Source organism: Camellia sinensis, chromosome 10 (assembly GCF_055761805.1).
Source record: "Camellia sinensis isolate YWXY chromosome 10, ASM5576180v1, whole genome shotgun sequence".
In the NCBI taxonomy this organism is placed as follows: Eukaryota; Viridiplantae; Streptophyta; class Magnoliopsida; order Ericales; family Theaceae; genus Camellia; species Camellia sinensis.
This window is the reverse complement of record NC_138970.1, coordinates 173,370,411-173,383,722: the sequence shown is the minus strand read 5'-3', so window position 1 is coordinate 173,383,722 and position 13,312 is coordinate 173,370,411.

The following is a 13,312-nucleotide window of genomic DNA, read 5'->3' as shown; positions in this document are numbered from 1 at the left end:
TGAGGATGTGCTAGTTAAGGTTGATAGGTTCTACTTCCCTGTTGACTTTTTGGTATTAGATATGGAACCGGTAGCCAGTTCTAGGAAACAAATCCCGGTGATTTTGGGTCGACCTTTCTTGGCTACGGCCAATGCGTGCATTAATTGTCGGACCGGGGTTATGGAAGTTTCATTTGGTAACATGCAAGTGAAACTTAATGTTTTCCAAGCATCACAACAACCTCATGAGAGAGATGAGTGCTTATTAGTGGATGTTGTGGATGAGATTGTTGAGGAGGCTTTGCCCTCCATTCTTGTAGAGGACCCTTTGGAGGCTTGTCTAGCTCATTTTGGGTTTGAAAATTTTGATATAGATGGGTCAGTTGAGGAGGTGAATGTCTTGCTTAATTCTTCTTCTACACCGGATTTTCCTCCATGGAAAGCCCGGTTTGAGTCACTTCCTCCTCTGTCGAGAGAGCCTGCCACACCTTCTTTGGTCACACCACCTACACTTGAGTTGAAGCCACTTCCGGCCACACTCAAGTATGCATTTTTAGGGCCCCAAGATACTTTACCGGTCATCATTGCATCTGACTTGACTGCAGCGCAGGAGAGTCAGTTAATGAGTGTTCTAGTGGCACATCGGAGTGCTATAGGGTGGTCAGTGGCTGATTTGAAAGGGATAGATCCCTCCGTGTGCATGCATTATATACACCTAGAAGAGGACACCAAACCTTCTCGCGAGATGCAACGGAGACTGAATCCTAACATGAAAGAGGTGGTGAAGAAGGAGGTTTTGAAATTGTTGGATGCGGGTATTATATACCCCATCTCAGATAGCAAGTGGGTAAGTCCCACACAAGTAGTGCCCAAGAAATCGGGCATCACTGTTGTTGAGAATGAAGGAGGAGAGTTAGTCTCCACACGGACCACTACTGGGTGGCGAGTGTGCATTGATTATAGGAGACTAAATTCCTCGACTAAGAAGGACCATTTTCCCTTACCTTTCATTGACCAAATCCTAAAGCGGTTAGCGGGACAGGGTTTCTATTGTTTTCTTGATGGCTATTCGGGGTATAATCAAGTCCCGGTGTACCCCGCTGACCAGGAAAAGACCACATTCACATGCCCTTTTGGCACTTTTGCCTACAGGCGCATGCCCTTTGGGCTGTGTAATGCACCGGCGACTTTTCAACGGTGTATGATGGCTATTTTCTCCGACATGGTGGAGAAATTCTTAGAGGTTTTTATGGATGATTTTTCGGTGTTTGGACCGTCTTTTGAGGAATGCCTTAGGAACTTAACTAGAGTGTTAGAACGATGTACTGAGGCAAACCTAATCTTGAGTTGGGAAAAGAGCCATTTTATGGTTCGTGAGGGTATAGTGTTGGGACACATTGTGTCCCCTCGAGGTATAGAAGTTGACAAGGCTAAGGTCGACATCATTGCAGGCCTTCCTCCACCCAATTCTGTGCGTCAAATTAGGTCTTTCCTAGGGCATGCAGGTTTTTACCGTAGGTTCATCAAAGACTTTAGTAAGATATCACGTCCTTTGTGCAGTTTACTAGTTAAGGATGCGCCTTTTGTCTTTGATGAAGCATGCTTAAAGGCATTCGAAACACTAAGAATGGCTTTGACCACCGCCCCAATCATGAAATCACCAGATTGGTCTCTTCCTTTTGAAATCATGTGTGATGCTTCTGATTATGCTGTCGGGGCTGTGTTGGGCCAAAGGGTCAATAAGGCACCATTTGCTATATATTATGCTAGTCGCACTCTCTCGGATGCTCAATTGAACTACATTACTACCGAGAAAGAGTTGCTAGCTGTGGTCTTTGCCTTAGACAAATTCCGGTCTTATCTCCTAGGTTCCAAGGTCATAGTCTTCACTGATCATGCCGCTTTGCGGTATTTACTATCTAAGAAAGAGACCAAACCTAGGTTGATTAGATGGATTTTGTTGCTTCAGGAATTTGATTTAGAGATCCGTGATAAGAAAGGATCTGAGAATGTGGTGGCGGATCATCTCTCTCGAATCCTCGTTGAGTATAATAGCGACCCTCTTATTTTGCATGATTCGTTTCCGGACGAACAACTTTTTGAGCTGTCACAAGCGAGCCCCCCGTGGTTTGCACATATTGTGAATTACTTGGCCATTGGGCAAACTCCGCAGAATTGGTCTAAGCAAGACAAAGACCGATTCTTTTCACAGGTCAGGTATTACTTTTGGGAGGATCCGGAGTTGTTTAAATATTGCTCCGACCAAGTGATCCGACGGTGTGTGCCGGAGAGTGAGGTGCATAGCATTCTTACATTTTGTCATTCTTCTGCATGTGGCGGTCATTTTAGTGGGCATAAAACGGCCGCCAAAATTTTACAAAGCGGGTTTTATTGGCCCACAATTTTTAAAGATGCCCATCAATTTTGTAGAACTTGTTTGCGCTGTCAGCAAATGGGTTCGATGTCTCGGCGTGACATGATGCCAATGTCCCCTATTCTTGTGGTAGAAATATTTGATGTTTGGGGAATTGATTTTATGGGCCCTTTCCCGTCGTCGTTCGGGTTTGAGTACATTCTCTTGGCAGTAGATTATGTGTCTAAGTGGGTGGAGGCGATAGCTACCCGAACAAACGATCATAGAGTGGTAATCAAATTTTTGCATGAAAATATCTTTAGTCGTTTTGGGTTTCCTAGAGCCATAATAAGTGATCAGGGTACACATTTTTGTAACTGGTTCTTTGAGTCGGTAGTTAAGAAATACTCTATCACTCATAAAGTTGGCACTCCATACCACCCTCAAACTAGTGGCCAAGTAGAAGTCTCGAATAAGGAGGTAAAGCACATAATTGAGAAAACGGTGAGACCGGATAGGAAAGATTGGTCACAACGGTTAATTGATGCATTATGGGCTTACCGCACTGCTTATAAGACACCCATTGGGATGTCACCATATAGGGCAGTGTTTGGCAAAGCTTGTCATCTCCCGGTTGAACTTGAGCATCGAGCATTGTGGGCCATAAAGAAGTTTAACTTCGATATGGCCGCGGCTGGGCTCAATCGGAAATTGCAACTCAATGAACTGGAGGAAATCCGGAATGATGCATATGAGAGTTCGAGAGTTTTTAAAGCTCGGACTAAGGAATTCCATGACAAGCACATTAATAGAAAATCCTTCGAACCCGACCAAAAAGTGTGGCTTTTTAATTCAAAATTGAGACTCTTTCCGGGTAAGCTAAGATCAAGATGGGATGGCCCTTTTGAGGTTGTTGAGGCATTTAGTCATGGCGCCGTTGAGGTGCGGGATCCAAAAACTGGCCACACTTTCAAAGTGAATGGCCAAAGATTGAAACCATATATAAAGGGGATTGGGAATGGGGATATGATTGAGTCCATTGCCTTGATGGACCCATTTTACTATGGTTGATAAATTGATTTCTTGTTCTTTTTTCTTTCCCTTCTATGCTATTTTGTTTTTTTTTCTTTGTTCTCGTTATGCTTTACTTGTGTCTAGGAGACTTTAAATCCTCTAAAGGTGTAATTCCTTTGGTGTTTGTCGTGCCCGAACGGCATCTGACGGTTTGGTATAGCCACCTAACTGTGTTTGTAGTGAGTTCCTAGGAGACCAACTGAGACGGTGGAAACTAGAGTTCGAATGGCAAAGCCTAGAACACAAAAGTTTGGGATATCCGAGACTAAAGTCTGGTTTAAATACCCAAGGGTGTGGAGATTGCTTCAAAACTACCTCGGCTTGAACTCTGTATGGCAGCCCCATAGATTGAGGTAGCTTTATGCGCCTCGATTCTGGATACCAAATCAACCTAGTCTGTCACCCTGTTGGAGAATAGGGAAAGTTACAAATACAGTTAGGGAGAAAAGTAGTACCCGTGGTTTTCGCGTGAAGATCATACCTTTAGTGGGCATTCCGTGTTCTTTTATGCTATATTTATTCCGGATGTCAATTAAAAGTAGAAATGTTTATTTTCAGTGTTAAAAACCATGCTTTCATGTTTATTTTCTATGTTTATACTTGATCATTTTAAAAAAAAAATTCTATGTTTATACTTGATCATAAAAAAAAAAAAAAAAAAAAATTAAATCGCCGCACGTGCGGCCTGGGCCCCGCACGTGCGGGAAAATTTGGCAAAGCACTCTGCTAAATAAGCAGATGTGGTGGGATGAACTTTGACCAAGCCGCACGTGCGGCTTGACTCCCGCACGTGCGGGACGCCGATTTATTATAAAAAAAAAAATAAAATAAAATTTGAAATCGCCGCACGTGCGGCATGGGCCCCGCACGTGCGAGAAAAGTGGCAAAAACCCAGCTTGCACTCTGCTTTAAAGGCAGGTGCGGGACGGACGTGCGTTGACCAGCCGCACGTGCGACTTGACTCCCGCACGTGCGGGAAGAAGAAATTAAAAAAAAAATAAAAAAAATAAAAAAGAAGAAGAAGAAGAGAAGCGCGGGGATGGAATCGCCGCACGTGCGGCCTTGACTCCCGCACGTGCGGGGCGGAGAAATAATAATAAAAAAAAAAAAAAAAATTTGTTTTGTTTTCTTATTATTTTTATTCTCATTTACTAATTTTTTTTTATTTTATTTTATTTTAATTTTCGTTTCAAAAAAAAAAAAAAAAGTTTTGTTTTCTTATTAATTTTTTTATTTATTTATTTTATTTTATTTTCATTTACTAATTTTATTTTATTTTATTTTATTTTAATTTTCGTACCCAAAAAAAAAAAAAAAAAAAAAACACCTTATCTACTCACTCTCTCCCAATCACTCTCACACTCTCAGATCTCTATCTCTATCTCTCTCTCTCTCTCTCTCTCTCTTATCCCCACAAACCCATCTTCTTCTTCTTCTTCTTCCTTTTTCTTCTTCTTCTTCTTCTTCCCTTTTCTTCTTCTTTCTTCTTCCTCACCACCATCATCTCACCGCCGGCACCACTTCCCTCTCCGTCCGGCGAAACTCCGGCGACCACCATTTTTTCCGACGAACCTCCATTCTTTTTCTCTCTTTCTCCACTTTTTCAAGGTAAATTTTTATTTTTCTTCTTTTCTTTCTTTTGCGTAGATTTGTGAAGGTAGGAATCAACTTGTAGAGTTTTTGATTTTATTTTTTTTATTTTTCATCTTGATCTAGTGTTCATCTAAAAAAAAAAAAAAAAAGTAGTTTAGCCATGACTGCTCTACTTCTTTTTAGTATTTTTAGTGATCATTATGACTTTATTTTCTTTTCTTTTATTTTTTTTTTAGGCTTATTATTATTTTTATTTTATTTGTGCTCTTTTAGTTGTAGAATGCATGCTTGTTAGTTTCTTTAAAAAAAAAAAAAAAAGTGTTATACTTATTCAATTTTATAACTATATATATATATATTTATATATAAATAAAAACAAAATATATCTTTCCAAAAAAAAAAAAAGAATTTCCCGCATGTGCGGCACTGTGCACGCACATGCCCCACCATCTCACCAAAACATGGTTGGGCACTGCTAGATACGCAGGTGCAGGGGAGATCCTTGACCAAGCCGCACGTGCGGCCTGGGCCCCGCACGTGCGGGATGCCCATAAAAAAAAAAAAAAAAAAAAAACCTCACAAATATTGGTACTAACACTACTCCTAATTTAGTTTTTTTATTTATTTATTATATTTGTTTAGTTTAAGTGCTTCGTAGTGATTCTGGTATAATTTAATTAGTTAGTGAACTTTAGTTTTAGTTTTATTTATTATTTATTTATTTTTTTTTTTTTTCTTGTGTAGTTAATGATTTTCTTTTAATCTTATTCTATGATGTCATTGTTCATATAAGTACTAAGTAGTTTAATTTATATTTTATTTTGTTTTGTTTTCTGACATTTTATTTACTTTTCTTCTCTTCAAAAAAAAATAAAAATAAATAAATAAATAAATAAATAAATAAAGTAAAAATAAAAATACATAAATAAATAAATAAACATGTTTAGTTTTGGTTGTTTGATTCTATAATTTAGTCTGTTTTGTAGTTTAGTTATTTTATAGTCTAGTTTAGTTTAGTTTATTTTCTAGTTTAGTAATTTAATTTCATGACATGTTACATCATTTATTTAATTAATTAATTTCGTTTTTACAACAACAAAAAAAAAAAAAAATACAAAAAAAAAAAAAACAAAAACAAAACAAAAACAAAAAACAAAAAAAAAAAAAAAAAAAAAAAAGGGGAAGTGGGAATTGCATGTGGTACATTCTTTCTTAATTTATTTGATTCTCATGCTGGTTTCACGGGTATCTGTATTTATTGTTGGTGTGTGCAAGATATGAGTCGCCGTGTCACTGCTCGGGCCTCCAAAAAGGCCAGGGGTGCCTCCTCTTCGGCGCCACCACCGCCACCATCACCACCATCCTCGCCACCACCACCAGGAGACTTGCCCCGGCCAGAGTGGGCTTCACGGCCTCTTCATAAGCTCACACAGTTCAACCTGCCATTTTTTCAGCAGGACGAGGACACTACTTGGGCGGTTGAGCAGCTCCGACTCCGGCAACAGTTGGGCATTTGTGCTGTGACAGCGCCCACTTATCCTCGTCTGGTGCGCCTATTCTACCAGAACCTGCATGAGACACCCACTGCGGTTGGCCTGCTCTCTGACATTGATGGTCATGTTGTTCACATCACCTCGGCCATGATTGCCAAAGTGTTAGAGTTTTTCGCCAAATCGGAAGATCAGCCTTTCCCGGAAGTTGAGGATCGCCAACCCGTACCTCGCCTCATCCAGCAATACTTCTCGGGAGCCCACGGTGACCTCAGTTTCACATGCTTGCGGTGAAACAAGCTACCTAGCCGCTTGCTTCTCCTTGATTCTGTGGTCCATAAGAATGTCCTTCTACTTGGGCATCGAGCTGAGCGCCGTTTGGAGTTTGTGCGGGTTTTACACGGGTATCAGCTTGGCTATCAGGTCCCGCTTGAGGATTTCATTTTGCTGCATTTGCAGAAATTCCTACGTGAGGCAGTTCGGCCTACTCCTATGCAAAACCTGACTTGGCCACTACCATTCACCAATTTGTTGACCCTTGTGTTTGCGCTGAACCACCTCCCCATTGCTGAGGATGAGGAGATTGATAGAGGGTATCCAACATTCGGCCAGCGGGAATGGCAGCACAGCATATCTCGCATCCCACAGCCGGTAGGTGCCCCGGTTGATGAGGCCCAGGACCCCGTCCATGACCACCCAGCTCATCCTGTTCCCCCTGTGCCTCCCCAAGGGGACCCACTTTACATGACTCGCGAGGAGTACTTACAGCTTCAGCACTCTGTCGATCAGGTCCATCATACTCTTCGTGATCACCACCAGAGTCTCATGGAGTTGCGCACGGATTTCCAGGCTTTTCGTGACTACTCTCAGGCGCGTTTCGATCAGCTCCACGCCGCCAACCTCGCCATCCAGCAACAGGGTCAGGATAATGCCTTCGAGACGTGCGCTTTGATGCAAGCCTTGTTTGCCCAACATTTCCCACCACCACCACCACCACCCCCGGCTTCTCCCTAGTACCCGCCTGTATCTTGCTTTATCTCTTTTATTTTTATTTTTATTTTCCTTTATCTTTTCAAAAAACAAAAAAAAAAAAAAAAAAAAAAGTGAAGTGTGTATATGTTACTCTCCGCCTGCCTGGATGTGCACCTACAATTCTGGTAATTTTCTCTCATTTCTCTTTACTTTTCCATTGAGGACAATGTCATATTCAAGTTGGGGGATGAGGGTTATATTTTATTTTGTGCATTCCTATTTGGCTCATAATTCATGCTTATACCTGTTTCACTTGACTGCATTACTTCACCTGATGTGACTTTTTGCTAGTAGGGTGATGATATTTGCATATGTTATTTGGAGATCATAGTAGACTTGTATGAAAAGGATTTATTGGGTAGATACTTGCATGCCATGTTTGCACGAGGAGAGTTGTCTATGTTTGTGATTTTAGTACACTTGTCATGAGTATGCCTTAATTCACATGAGCACACTATCATAGCAGTGATCTTTTTATTATAATCCCTGGTGTACATCATTGATAATAGCTAGAGTTACAGAAAAGAATAAATGAGGAGCCAAGATTCTAAAAAAAAAAAAAAAAAAAAAAAACCTTGACTAGTTTGGATTCGTAGCCTTTTCAACTCGAGTTATTAAGCCCGTAGGGGTGTCTCTACACCTAGTGCCCTAAAACCGTCTGGTTTGGGAGTCATTGGCCCAATGCTCGTTACACGGGTTGATTAGAAAGCTTAAGGGATCAAGACATTGCACAGTCATTTAAAAAAAAAAAAAAAAAAACTTTTTAAAATCTTGGCTGCAACAGGTTAGCTTTTCTGTATATGATGGGTGTTATTATGAGTTACACTGGATTATTATAGTGGATAGTTAACTAATATGGAGATTGCACTTTACACCGAGGGTACTCATGACTTGTCTACTAGCATACACAAGTATAGTGAACTTTACTTTTGTATTAACTGAATTGTGGTTTTGACTCAATAGGTTCCTTCATGCTTGTCCACTGTGTCTTTAATGACTCATGATGTCTAAATATCACACTGTAGTGGCACATAAGTTGATTGTTAGGTGGAGTAATGTGGTCATTTGTTGTTGAGTATATATGAATATGTTAATGTTTGTGGGTATCATTTCTGGAAACCCTCACGAGACTTTACTCGTCCACTTGGGGTAACCTTGTGGTTTAAAGGCTTGTTGCATATGCTAAATGCAACCGTTTTCCCACGAAAGAGGAAATAGATAGATTTTGTTTAATTTAATTTTATTTTACTTGCTTGAGGACTAGCAAGTAGTAAGTTGGGGGATGTGATTAAGGCCGAAATGTACATCATTGAGGCCGTTAATTAGAATCTCTTAACTTCACTTGCTGGTCAAACCGTATATTTTATGTGTGTTGAGTGTCAATCAGGTTATACATCGTCGGAGCATAAAATGAGCAAAAAGACAGAATTTGGCAAAGTTGACTTTTCCCGCACGTGCGTTGACTTTTTCTGGGAAAGTCAAACCGACGTTTTAAACCTGTTTGGACGAGATTGGAAGCATAAAAAGAAGAGAAAAAGGCTGGATTAGGGTTCTGAAATTGTTTGGACCTAAAGAGGGAGGCTAGGGTTTGCAAAAGAGGAAGAAACAAAAAGCTTCAAGGATGTCTCCCATGGTGATTCCTTCTCCTTCTACTTCCTTCCACTCCTCCATGAGTGGCTAGTCTTCTTTTCTAGGGTTTTGATGAAACCCTAGCCATGTAATTATGTAGCTTTCTTTTTTGATTTTAAATTATGTAAAGGTTTGAACCATTGTATGGTGTTTTAGAAATTCTTTATATATGATCTTCATTATCTTTTCAAATATTTGACTTTCTGTGATTGTTGAATATTATCCATACATGAGTTTTCTATTCCTTCACATTCAAGGTATGGGACGAACCATGCTACGAGGAACGAGTCGTATCACTACCCTAGTTTAGAGTGAACGATTCGTATTGCTTGAGATGGTTTGTGCTCGTACATTGAATGTGATAATCTTCTTGTTAAATGCTTTGAGCTTGTAGTTGTGAAGCATTAATTCGTTCAAACCATAGCATAATTAATTTCAATTGGAAACCCTAATTATGTGGTTAGTGGTGAATTCTCTACCCTAGGATTTTTCTCCAATTTAGTAAATCCAATTTCATTTAATATTGATAATTTAATTCCTTAGTTTAATTTATTTGTTAATTAAATTAGGTTATGATCATTCAATCTTTTTATCAAAATTAATTTAGAAATTTAACAATTAAATTAGTTTAATTTCACAATAGTCCCTGTGGATCGATACCTGGACTTGCCATTATTCTGATAGAATTTGGTATAATTTAGTATTTAATTTTGGTGTGTTCAACGACCCATCAGTTACTTAAGCTCCCACTCGGGAGAAACCTGTAATAGGTTTCGTCTATTAACTTCTCGTGACTATAGTAATTTCTATATCCCTCATGATTACCCACGTCAGAAACAGAATTTCTAATATCATCATCAAGCAAAAAGTCCAAAAAAAAAATGAAGTCCTTGATTTCACTAAATCCTTGGATTCCATTACTATCAGAACAATGTACTCTCTTGCTGGCATTTTAGTAACTGATGTAGAACTCAGTGATTTGATTTGAGAAAAATATCCAGAGAACAAACTGCCACAATAGAAACTATATAGGCATATGAAAGTAGTGCATTTTAGTGCAACTTAGACTACAAATTATAACTTGCTTATAAATTCCAACTGTCAAGGGATGGTTTGGCAATGACTTTTTTTAGTAGTTTCTTGGGTTTTTTGAACTTTTTTTTAGTATAAAGTTGTTGCTAAAAAAATTGCTTTTTATTAGTGGAAAAGGTGAGTGGATCCGCCTCCCTCCTTCTCTGGCTTAATTAGCCAAATGGTGACTAAAAAGGCGGCAACCAGATGTAGTCTAAGACAAGAATGTTGTGAATGTCGTCTAGTGGAGCCCACTCCTTCTCCATGTGCATGTGCAGCCTTAATGTTAATAAAAGGATTTGGTAAATTTGAGAAAAACTTCATCTGGTGATCAATTTTCACTCTGTCCATATTGTCCAGGATGACAAGTTCCCTCATCCTCACTGAGATGTCCTTTTTGCCAATCTACCTAAATCCTGACAGTTCTACAAAAGCACCATCCACGGCAAAAGCTGTACTGAACTTGCAGGCAGTCGGGTAACGGCCTTGCCCAAAATAAAATTCTTCAATGAATTGAAGCATTTCAGATTAACCGAGAGGCTTGAACATTTTCTTTATGGGAAAGGATGGCCAGAGAAAGGCTTAAATCATTTCTGCTTGAGCATATTCAGAAATCTGATTCTTGAATGACTTCTAGAGAACAAGCTGCCATGGCAGGGCAATCAGGACTAGAGGATGTTACATGTAAAATTGAAAGGACCTTGAACAAATTGACAGAACCAAATTGCATCCTAGCTAGTTACACTGACATAAGATAAAAATTAAACCTCGCTCATTAGTTTCAACTGCAAAGGCAAGATCACTGAAGATAAGCCCAGAAAATAATCTCAAGGACTGATAGAAAACTTAGCTCCTTCAGTTGTTCATTGTTTGAATCAGGTGCTCAAGGATGGATGCAACTAAGATGCCTACTTATCAGATTTGATTATTTATACATTTATTTTGACCATTCCAAGCTCACAATTGTAAGTCCTGTATGTGCACATTTGTTTGCAGCACAACAGAAATGCTAATTGTATTTCAATACCTTATTTATTAATATTTTTTTCCCCCATTTTTCTTTTGCAGCAAATACATGGTATAGTAGGAAAGCAACTTGAACATTATTTAGAGAGCCACTAATTAGGATATTGCCAAGTCAGAGTACATTAAGCATAGTCTTACAAAATGAGTCAATCTCAAGCCATGTCTGGTTAACCCCGTTAACTACACAGTACTCCACTTTTTGATATACTTCGCTGGGATATTGCTGATCACAGCCCATCTGCTACATCTTAATATTGTTGAGACTATTTCCACTTGGAAAATACTAAATACACAAAATTTTCGTACAAAATGCCATACAAAATGATCTAGCAATGGCATTTATGCAATTATGATGCATACTGGTGGGCTTTTTGATTTCCAATGAATGGCTATAAATAATCCACATCATTCTATATGGAATTTTTGTATAGAAATTCTTTTTGTATGGCATTGTATAGGTCACTTTCTGGTTCCCTCTTTCCATTCAAACCCCTTAATTTTTTTGATCAACCTTTCCATTCAACCCCCTTAATTGTATAAATCACTTTCTGGTCCCTGTTACTCGGATGTTGCTGATCATTACTCATTTCCTGCGCCTTAACATCTTTGAGAATACTTTCATCGTGGAAAATCCCATATCCACCATTACTAGTCTCATTTGGAGGGTATGTTCCATATCTAGATGAACTATTAGCTGTTGCATTGGTTTGGCTATTTCCATATCCAGCATTGCAAGACGCCAAGTTGTTGATTCTATCGCTCAGTGAAATCCGATACATGTGACTAGAAGGTTGTATATAGCCCATTTAGCCATGGTTATTATTTCCATTGCCCATTGGTGGCATCCCGTATCCACCACTAGCTACCGGCGTTGCATTGGTAGGTAAGTACCATATCCACTACTAGCTGGCAAATTGTTGAGCTTACCACTTTGCGAAAGCTGAGATCATCATGACTATAAGGCGGCACATAGCCACTATTAGAACCATAATTGTTGTTGCCATACCAGCCACTACCTTGTTGCTGAGCATAGCCTCCATTAACCACCATAGAACGGTTTGAAAGTTGGGAAGTGGTGAAGTATGGACTCGGTGTTGTCATCTGCAAGCCTATGACATTGATGTGATATCCATTTGTGGGAAGTGGGAATTTGTCCCACATTGGTTCGCTAGGGCCGCTTGACCCACTTTATAAAGTGTGCCATACATACAAACCTCCAAGAGGCCTTTTCTAGGAAAGGAAGAACAAAATAGTGTGTGCCTCCGTGGTACAAAGCGGACAATATTTTGGCCCATGCTTCGGCAGTGGGGTGGTCAGCACAAATGGCGCCGTCTGTGGAAACCGTAACTGCACCACACGGACTCACATGTTGGGGGGCTAACATGGGGAGTGGGAATCCGTCCTACATCGATTTGCTAGGGATTCTTGACCCACCTCTAGTGAAGGAAGAACAGAACCGTGCATGTGGTCCCCCACACCATTTATGGAGCTCCTACCCTCCTGGGGTATGACAAAACATTGCTGTTGGAAACCCACACTGGGATTCATATTAATGGGCATTGCTTCTGAACCCCAGTGGGGGTGACCCCAGTGGCACCCCCGGTGATGTGGCAGCGTGTGGTTGGCTAAAATCCAAAAAAAAAAAAAAAAAATTGTTTTTGCACCAATCAGGGACGATCCCCAGCACCCCGAGCTGGGGGTCTAAGTCATTTTCCCATATTAATTTGGTTTGGATAGTGTTTTCAATTTTTTTATGGAGCTTTCATTAAAGGGTTAGTCTGGTAACCATTTCGTTTTCAGTTTTTAGTTTATATTTACAAAAATTTTAAAAACTATCATAAAAATTTGTTTGATAATTTTTTTGGTTTATAAATGGTTGTCTTAGTTTGTAAATTTGAGGAAAAAACGTAAACTCAAAAAATGAGTTTAATTTGGTTTTTAAATAGAAATTTAAAAATTTGACTAACAAATTTTGTTTTTCAAATAATTTTTTTTCCCAATTAATTTTTTTTCATTAATTTTTTTTTTTTCCAATTATAATGTATGTGATCCCATTGTCATAAAA